This window comes from Solanum tuberosum, unplaced genomic scaffold, assembly GCF_000226075.1.
Source record: "Solanum tuberosum cultivar DM 1-3 516 R44 unplaced genomic scaffold, SolTub_3.0 scf00054, whole genome shotgun sequence".
Classification (NCBI taxonomy): domain Eukaryota; kingdom Viridiplantae; phylum Streptophyta; class Magnoliopsida; order Solanales; family Solanaceae; genus Solanum; species Solanum tuberosum.
The window spans coordinates 1,373,002-1,382,784 of NW_006238980.1; positions in this window are offsets into that span (position 1 = coordinate 1,373,002).

Consider the following 9,783-nt stretch of genomic DNA (forward strand, 5'->3'; position numbering starts at 1 on the left):
AGTGGATTTTTGAATTTCATCTTTGGAAATCATTGGAAAGGATTGGAAACTCTTACCCATGCCATGGGTAATGTATTTGGTAACCGTTTCTGTGTTTTTATGATGTATGGCTAAAACCCCAAATCTTGGGGTGTGATTATGGGCTGAATTAGCTGATGGGTATTTCTTAATACTAATTTAAAATTAGATATTGAAGTGGGTTTAATCTTTTGTTGCGTTTTTATTGATGAATTGTAGTTGTAAATTAAGTTCTAACTTTGAGTTCTTAGCTTTCTTGAGAAAGAGATTTTTGAACCAAACCTTGTGACTAATGATTTGTAGGTATTGGGTTGATGTGGGTTCTGCTCAAAAGAGTGAATACAAAACAAAATACTACCCATCTTGCATGAGAGAGGATGAAATAAGGTTGTGGGCTATTCTTATTTGTTAAGCTTGTTGATGTTTGAGAGAAATCACATGAATCATAGTAGTTGTTCGAGAGAAAGATATTTCCCTCATTGCCCAGCTTACCCACTAATATTTAGCTATTTATTAGTAGTTACAATTACCTATATAGAGAAATTTGCCTATAATCAATCACATCCCAAGAATTCCTCTATATATTGTTATTTCAGTATTGCATGACTTCTTTGTAGCTGATAATTGCAAACCAAAATCCCCCCATCTTGCATTTGTTGTCACCCCTTTTAATTTGTTTACATGTCATTTTTGATAATTTCTATTTCTATAGCTGATTAAACTACTTTGGTACTTCCTAATTGAATTTGAACATGTATCGTTCCCTGTGGATTTGACCCCAACTCTTCGTTGGGTTTTATACTGCTTAGCAATCGTTTGGACCTAGAATTGGATGAGGTGTGCTTGAAATGTTAATCAAAAGGACATCACTGCCAGGGAGTAGTGTTGTTTAAAACTCTTTCAGTGAAGTTAAATTGTGATCTGTTAGTTGTAGTTGAATCGACTTACTCTAGTTTTTAGTTTTGTGTTGCTTGTGTTGAACAGAGGAAGAGATGAGCATAAACGGGAGTAATGGTAGCTAAGTGGGCCACCAAGACGATATTGAACCTCAATGATGTAAATGACCCAATTTTTAATGACCCTATCCACTTGGGTGGTGTTGGTGTCATTCGTCTACCTCCGGCTGAAGGGAACAATCTTTTTCACATCACTAGCACAATGATTCAGCTCCTACAATTGAAAGGATTATTTGGGACTGTCTTATGAGGATCCCCATGAACATAGTCGGAGCTTCATGGACGTTTGTGGTTCGTTCTCATATAAGAATATATCACAAGAATCAGACCATCTCAGGTTGTTCCAATTCTCTATGAAGATGATGACACTTTGAGATAGCATCCAAGGTTTTAAGAGCTTAGAAGGTTAGCCAATCCACGAGACGTGGGTGAGGTTTAAGAAGTTGGTGTTGTAATGCCCTACTCATGGACTTCCAAATAATGTGCTGCTGGAATACTTCTATAGAAGCTTCGACTTGGTGAACAAAAGAAGTTGCTGATCAACTTCTTCCCGGTGGTATAATGCAACAACCCTATGAAGTAGCACCTCAACTCCTTGATTGTATGACCAAGATGTCACGACCCAGGGGTACCCCCTAGATGTAACACGGCGTACTAAACCCCTAAGGGGTTTCATACAAGCCCTTAGCATATCATGACATAAGATAAATAGAAATGATGCGAAATTTAAAACTTTTCTTTACAATCAAAGTTTTTCATAAAAGCAAATGGAAGTCTAGACATTATCTCAATAAGCCATCTAATACAATCGAGTATCAATTAGGGTCACAACCCTTTACAACATAGTCTCAAACTAGAATGTATGAAAGAAACTAGAAATGAACAAATTCCGTCCTTGAACCGTGAGGACTCATCAAAAGCGTGGAGAGAATCGATCCAAGCTTTGAACAATAGGATTTGCAAACCTCAACAACCAGGCCCTACAATTATAGAAAAATTTAGAAAATATGGGTTAGTACAAAAATGCACTAAGTTTGATAGACATGCATAAAATCCTTGAAAACATGCAAAAAGAGGACATTTTAGTTGAAATCATGCACTTTATCAAGTTTAAGAGTCATCATGCACAGTAGTGTAAAAACATAAATCAAACCATCTCATAAGTAACCCAAAGCTATACTTGTGCAATGCATAGATAAGATCCATAATCCCATCTAATACTAGGTACAACTTTTAGGCCACCATAATCATACATATCATGCTTTGACCTCATCATAGCCAATACTCATAGATAAGTAGACATTCATGTTCATTAACTCATATGAAACATTCATAATTCATATAACTTCATAGCACAAGAGAAGCACACCACAACCACTCTCAAAGCCTACTTATGCAAATGCATGAATGAAGTCCCATACCCCCAATCACACTAAGTAGAGCTTATTGAAGTTCCATAGTATCTAGTTCATGTTCTTGTTCACGGAGGGAATTAGTTTTAACCAACGTAGACCACGTGAGCTACACGGAATCCGATATCAGGCCCGACACCGAAAAGAGGTGTCCTACTAACCTAAGGTAGAACTAAATGTATTAGCTTTTAGGTGGATCCACTAGCTAAAGACATATGCGGGCACATAGTTATGGGATAGGGAGATTGTTACTAGAAACCCCTACCTTACTTACCGGGGGAGCTTCCATCTCATGAAATTACTTTTAGGGACCCGACCTTACTTAACGGGAGAGCCTTTATCTCATATACCACATACACTCGGTGCTAAGCATACTTCAAAAAAATTCATATTTAAGTCTTTACTTAGGTTCATGTTTATGGATGAATGCCCTAGCACTCAAACAAACATGGTATCATGATATCTCATAGATTCAATAGGCGAGAATAGTCTTTCAACCTTAGAATCATTTTTATGTGACTAACCTTTCACATCATGTTCACTGTGTGTCCATGAGAATTGCATTTAAATAAACACAACAAGTTTATCATTGTCTAAGACATTTCATGCATAGATATGTTTAAGGGTATAGGTGAGAATGACCTTTCTACTATACCACAATTTCTTCATAAACATAGAAACTTTACTTCTTAAAGTATTTTTAAAGTACATGCACAATTCTCATAATTATGTATAAATTCTCATTCCTCGCCCTTCAAGAATCGTAGGTCATAATTCATCAATCACACCTAGAATCACTTCATTATACATGGATTATAGCATGATTCAATTAGATAAACTACTACATGCATAATTCTATCACATTCCACTAGTATGAATCACCACCCACACTTTGAGATCCAATTTGACAAAATAGGAGAATTCATGGATTCTTGGGTAATTCATCATAAAAACCATAATAATTCATCAATTTTATCATAATATAAACCAATTAAATCATTGAAATCGTTTTTGAAAAGGAATCCATTACTTGGAGTGAAACCCTAACTTTTGGGGGAAATCCAAGTTGTGAAATTGAGTTGTGAAGGGACTCTATGGGTGAAGACTACGCATAGATGAAAACCTACCATACCTAGATGAAGAACCACCATGAATTTGGGTAGAAAAGTCTGCTCCTTCAACCCTAGACTTCACCTTCTTCTTCTTCTCCTATGGAGTTTTTGAGAGAGAACTATTTGAGAGGGAATTGATTTGATTTGGGAATTTGGTAGTTATGATTTGATGACTTATTTTAGGGGCTTAAAACAGTTATATACTTCATATAAAATAATACAAATATCACTTAATAGCTAATTAAAATGGAAAACCCTAAATTAACCCTAAATAAATTCCTAAAAGTTGTCTTCCATGTTTAACCTACTGCCACTTCACCCACAGACCGTGGATGGAATCACGGCCAATGATGGTGAAGTGTGTCTCGTGGTCAGAGAGAGGGTTCTACAGGTGTGATCCACGGCTCCTCACCCACGAGGCGTGGGAGGAGCTACAGACCGCAGGTGGCCCTTCATGGGTCACTGTTTTGGCACCATTTTTGTGCCTTCCTCATGGACCCATGGTTGGTCCTTGGGGTTTAGGCCTTGACGTTCTAACATGAAAACATGAATTTTAAGGCACAGGAGGGTATGATTAAGGCTCTAACCCTAACGTCAATCCCTAGCTTAGTTTATAAGTTCCGACATAGACCATGTGATCTACATGCAATCCAGTATCATGCCCCGAGCCGAAAAGAGGTGTCCTACTTGCATAAGGTAGAACTAAATGTATTAGCTTTTAGGTGGATCCACTAGCTAAAGACCTATGTGGGGACATAGTTACTAGATTGGGAGATTGTTACTAGAAACTCCTACCTTACTTACTGGAGGAGCTTCTATCTCGTGAGATTACTTTTAGGGACCCGACCATACTTAACGGGAGAGCTTCTATCTCATATTCCACATCCACTCGGTGCTAAGAATACTTCCAAAAATTTCATATTTAAGTGTTTACTTAAGTTCATGTTTATGGAAGAATGCCCTAGAACTCAAACCAACATGGTATCATGATAGCTCATAGATTAAATAGGTGAGAATAGCCTTTCAACCTTAGAATAATTATTATGTGAGTAAATATTTCACATCATGTTCATTGTGTGTCCATCAGAATAGACTTTTAATCAACACAACAAGTATATCATAGTCTTAGACATTTCATGCATAATCATGTATATGGGTATAGGTGAGAATGACCGTTCACCTATACCACAATTGCTTCATAAACATAGAAACTTTACTTGTCAAAGTTTTCTTAAAGCACATGCACAATTCTCATAATCATGTATAAATTCTCGTTCATTTCTCTTCAAGAACCCTAGGTCACAATTCATCAATCACATCTAGAATCAATACATTTGACACTGATGATAGCATGATTCAATTAGATCAACTACTACATGCATAAGTCTATCACATTCCACTATTATCCATCATCACCAACATTTTGAGATTCCATTTGACAAATAGGGGAATTCATGGATTCTTGGGTAATTCATCCTAAACAACATAATAATTCATTAATTTGATCACAATATAAAGCAATTAAATCATTGAAATCATTTTTTGTAGAGGAATCCCTGACTTGGAGTGAAACCCTAGCTATTGGGGGAAATCCAAGTTGTGAAATTTAGTTTTGAATGGACTCTATGGGTGAAGACTACCCATAATTGAAAATATACCATATCTACTTGAAGAACCTACACAAATTTGTCTATGAAAGGATGCTCCTTCAACCCTAGACTTCACCTTCTTCTTCTTCTTCTCATATGGAGTTTTTGAGAGAGAACTATTTGGGAGGGAATTGATTTGATTTGGGAATTTGGTAGTTATGATTTGATAACTTAGTTTAGGGGCTTAAAACACTATTATACTTAGTCTAAAATAATACAAAACAACGTTACCTAAGAGCTAAATAAAATGGAAAACCCTAAACTTTGAGGTGTGACCTACGACCACCTCACCCACGGACCGTAGACTCACGGCCCGTGCTGCTGAAGTGTGGCTCATGGTCAGAGAGGTGGTTATGCATGTGTGATTTACAGAACCTCACCCACGAGGCATGGGAGAAGCTACAGACCATAGGTAGCCCTTCGTGGGTCTTTGTTTTGGCACCATTTTTGTTCCTTCCTCAAGGACCCATGGTTGGTCCTTGAGGTTTAGGCCTTGACGTTCTAACATGAAAATATGACTTTTAAGGTACGGGTGGGTACGATCAAGCCTCTAACCCTAACATCAAACCCTCGCTTAGTCTATCAGTTCCAAAGTGTTATACAAGATCAATAGGGCATGGTACACTCGTGAAGACCAAGTCTCTCCTCGCACTTTTAGAATGAAAAAAGACTAGATCTAAAAGTATCAACAGAGATACCAAAATATGGCCAAAATGATGACCCAGGTGGATATCTTCGCAAAAAATGTCATGGGTGCTGGTACAAATAGTGTTAATATTGTGGGTGTTGGTGGAGTAAACCGTGATGAAGCATAATTCGAAGAGGTGTACAATGACCAAGTGAAATTCCTAGCCAATCAAGGAGTAGGTTATCATGAAAATTACGCAAGACCGAGTGGAAATCAATGTTGGAATATAGATGAGGGATGGAGAGACCATGACAGAGATTGGCGTGATCGTAACACCATCTATAAAGAGAGAGAGAGGGAGACAAGGACATGTATGTCCCTCCCATCAGCGTCAAAAGCCTAAGGAATCTGAAGGTGGCCGTATAAAAGATATGCTCTCACGCATTATCAACAAAGTTGAAGGGTCATTCAAAGTGTTGAAAAAGATGAAAGATGATGTCTCAACTCTCAATCAGATGGTGACTTCTCACTCAGTCTCTTTTAAGCAATTGGAGACCCAAATGGGTCAAATTTCCTCTCATTTGAATCCAAGACAACAAGGGGGGTTGCCTAGTGATACAATAGCAAACCCCAAAGATGAAGCTTGATTTGGTATCCTCGTCGTACCACGATGTTAACTAAGGCACTTCTTGGGAGGCAACCCAAGTTTTTAATGCTTTAGATTTTTATTTTGAATACCGGTTGTTGATTGTGCAGGTTGAAAAGTGAAGAATGTTGCAAAATAGGTAGTTTGGCGAGCCCAAAGTCTCATTTGGTAAAACGCTGAACTGGTCGGCGAGCCCTGACTTGGTCCGTCGTTGGAACAACAAAGCTTAAAGGGGAGCTCTGTAAAACTCGGTGAGCTAAATGCTTGTTTGGCGACTTGCCAAACGGGTCGGCTAGCCTAATTTTGTCCCCCGTTTGAACCCCAAAATAACAGGGAGTCATGTAAAACTCGGTGAGGTAAAACACCACTAGGCGCATCACTGAGTGGGACGGCGAGCACGACCTACTCAGCTGAAGGAGACGCGAACGGAAAGGTTTTAAAGGCCAAATGGATTAAAATTTCAAAATCCTTCACTTTCTCTCATTTCTAACTCTCGTACTCTCTCACCCAACTTTTGATGTTCCATATTTTGTTGCTTTTACCCATATTTTTTTGTGAAATCGTGCTCGGAATTTGGGAAAGTTTGCCACCAACCTATGCAAATTCTAAATTCGGCATACAAGTTGGTTTTCCGAATCCCGTACCTTAATTTTGTGGTTGAAATCAAATGCCATAGGTAATTTGTGGTTGTTTTGTATTGGGTAATCGCTCTAATCATGTTTAAGTGTTGTTTTGCCCGTATTGAATTGAAATGTGTGCCGAAATGCTTTAAAGTGATCGATTCTCGTGTCTTATTTGTTAAAATGGGTTTTAAATTGTTGGGTTGTGGTTTAAATGTGTTGGGTCTAGTGGGGTGAAGTCTAACTAATCCCGAATTGTGCAAAATGATGGAGCGTTTGACATAATTTTTTAGGGCAAAAGTCATCAAATGGCCAATTTTAGCCAAATTATGGGGAGTCTAAGTACCCCGAGGGCAAGTGTATTATGGGTTTAGTCTTAATTGAATGGTCTTTGTGTTTGATTTTGAATTTGGGGGCCACGTGCTTGATTTTAGAACTTGGGGTTGAAAATTGTCACATTGGGTTGTTTGGAAAGCTACGTCAAGCTTACCGAAGTCCCCATCTGATCGCCCTAAATTTCAAATTTTGATTGAGTTTGTCTGTAACTTTTCACGAGATACCTGATCTCACTGATTTCTCTCGAAGACTCACCGAAAGGTCTTCTTGATCTCCCTTTTTACGCCCCAATCCCTTAAAATGCACTGTAGATTTCGGCGGGTGACTTGTAGCTGGCCGTTTGGTGTCAGAGATTCGCCGAATGGCCCTGATCATCGCCGACCAAATTTGTGTTTTGAGAATTTTTACAGTGGTACTTTTGGCGAGCCCGATTTGGCTCGCCAAATTTACTCGGCGACTCGCCAACAAGTTCAACGAGTCTTTTTATAGCTAAATTTCTGCATTTTTCTTGAACTTTTTCTAACATTTTTCTATGTATTTTGCAGATATGGTTAGACCCAGGGTTTTAGGAAGAGACATGTCACCATGAAAGTGGGCACGTGGAATTACAATAAATGAGGATGCAACGACATCCAAGGAAAAGGCATCCACACTCTCTACAAAGGGAGGTAAAGGCAAAGCAAATGGCAAAGCACACGTGGTGGAGTCACCGGAGGTCAGCTCCGACACTAAGGGAGTCTATGAGACTCACCTGACCTCATCAGACAAAGAAGTACACTCACAGGATTCTCAGGCTTCTATTTCTAAGCCTGAGGATGACCAGCTTCTACATGCTTGGAGAGGAGAACTTTGCTCCTAGGAGATGCATGATCTGTGTAAGATCCGGGTACCTAAGACTCATCCTACTGCCCCCAGCTTCAGCTCAGATTGTGGTCCCAGCGCCATATGTACAGGGTCCGCCTCCCCGGTCTCTAAACAGACTAACGGCCGAGGGATAAGGACTATAATTGAGGAGAAGGGGTTTTCCAGAGATGGTATGGTGGACCAGTATTCGGAGGTATGGAGCACCCTCAAGACCCACTAATTCTAGATTTTCACTAAACCTCGGGGTCCCTATATTCCTAATTGGATCTAGGATTTCTACTCGGCTTACGTAGACTTAGTACCACAAGTGAAGAGGAAGGCCAATACCTTCAAAACAGTTGATTATATGGTAGTCCGGGGGAAGAAGGTTAAATGTGATAGTGAGAATATAAACATTGTCTTGGGACGTACTTATAAATTCACAGTTGACTACCAGATTATGATCAAGACAACGATGTTGCAACAATTAAAAAGTTGGTTGGCTCATCTTCTTTCTGACAGTACCCCTAGGTGGATGGAGAACGGATTGCCAATAGACAAGAAGAAACTCAATAAAACGGCGAGGTATTGGTTTGGGTTTATTAGTAGTACAATCATGCCATCCCAGAACGAATTTATCTTCTGCCACACAAAGGCAACCTGTCTGGGATCCATTTTTTCTAGGAAGCACCTCAATTTAGGTGCAATCATTGGACAATAGATGGCGGTGTTGATCACCGAGCTGTGCAGACGGGTCCGTGTTCCACAAGATGAGAAGACATATGTGGAGGTGACTCCTACCTCTTCTACTGACATTTGGCTTATTGAGGCAGCGTACCAGAAGGATGAGGCTGAGAGAAAGAGGGCAACCCCAGTGGATATATCTACGACGGTTGATATTGAAACATTACCTGCAGAGGCAGTATTGCCTATTCCTTCCACTAGGCCTTCATGTATTTCTAGCTCTGCTACTTCAAGTTCTTCTGATGTTCCCCCGCCTCCTAGATTTGTTGTTAGCAGTACTGCATCCCGACCCCCTCTCACCCAGGCCATGCTGCTAAAGATGGGGCACCTAGCCCATTCTTCTGATTTACGCTCCTCTAGGCTAGAGGCCACGATTTCTGGGATGATTGAGAGAGCTCTTATTGTTGCATTGACAACTCTCAGAGATTATATTGATCCCTTTATGATGAGGATAGAGGTGTGTGAGAGAGTTCAGGGAGCTACTAATTAGGTGACGACCTTAAAGGCCGCGATTGCAGAGTTGAGGAAAGATGTGGACCAGCTGAAGTTCACTAATATGTCTCTAATTTTTGGGACTGTGGAGATCCATGATTGTCACGCCCCAAGCTACCCCCAAGACGCGGACACGGGACCTAGGACCACAAGTGATCCCAAGCTAACCCTGCTGGCATGATCATGAGCATACTAAAGATAATAAACTGATGCGGAAGCTAAATAATAAATAAATCTGAAAAGATGGGGAACACCCATATACTATAACTGAATATATCAAATCTGAGAGTTTAATACAAAAGAAATATATTAACTCAATACTAAGCT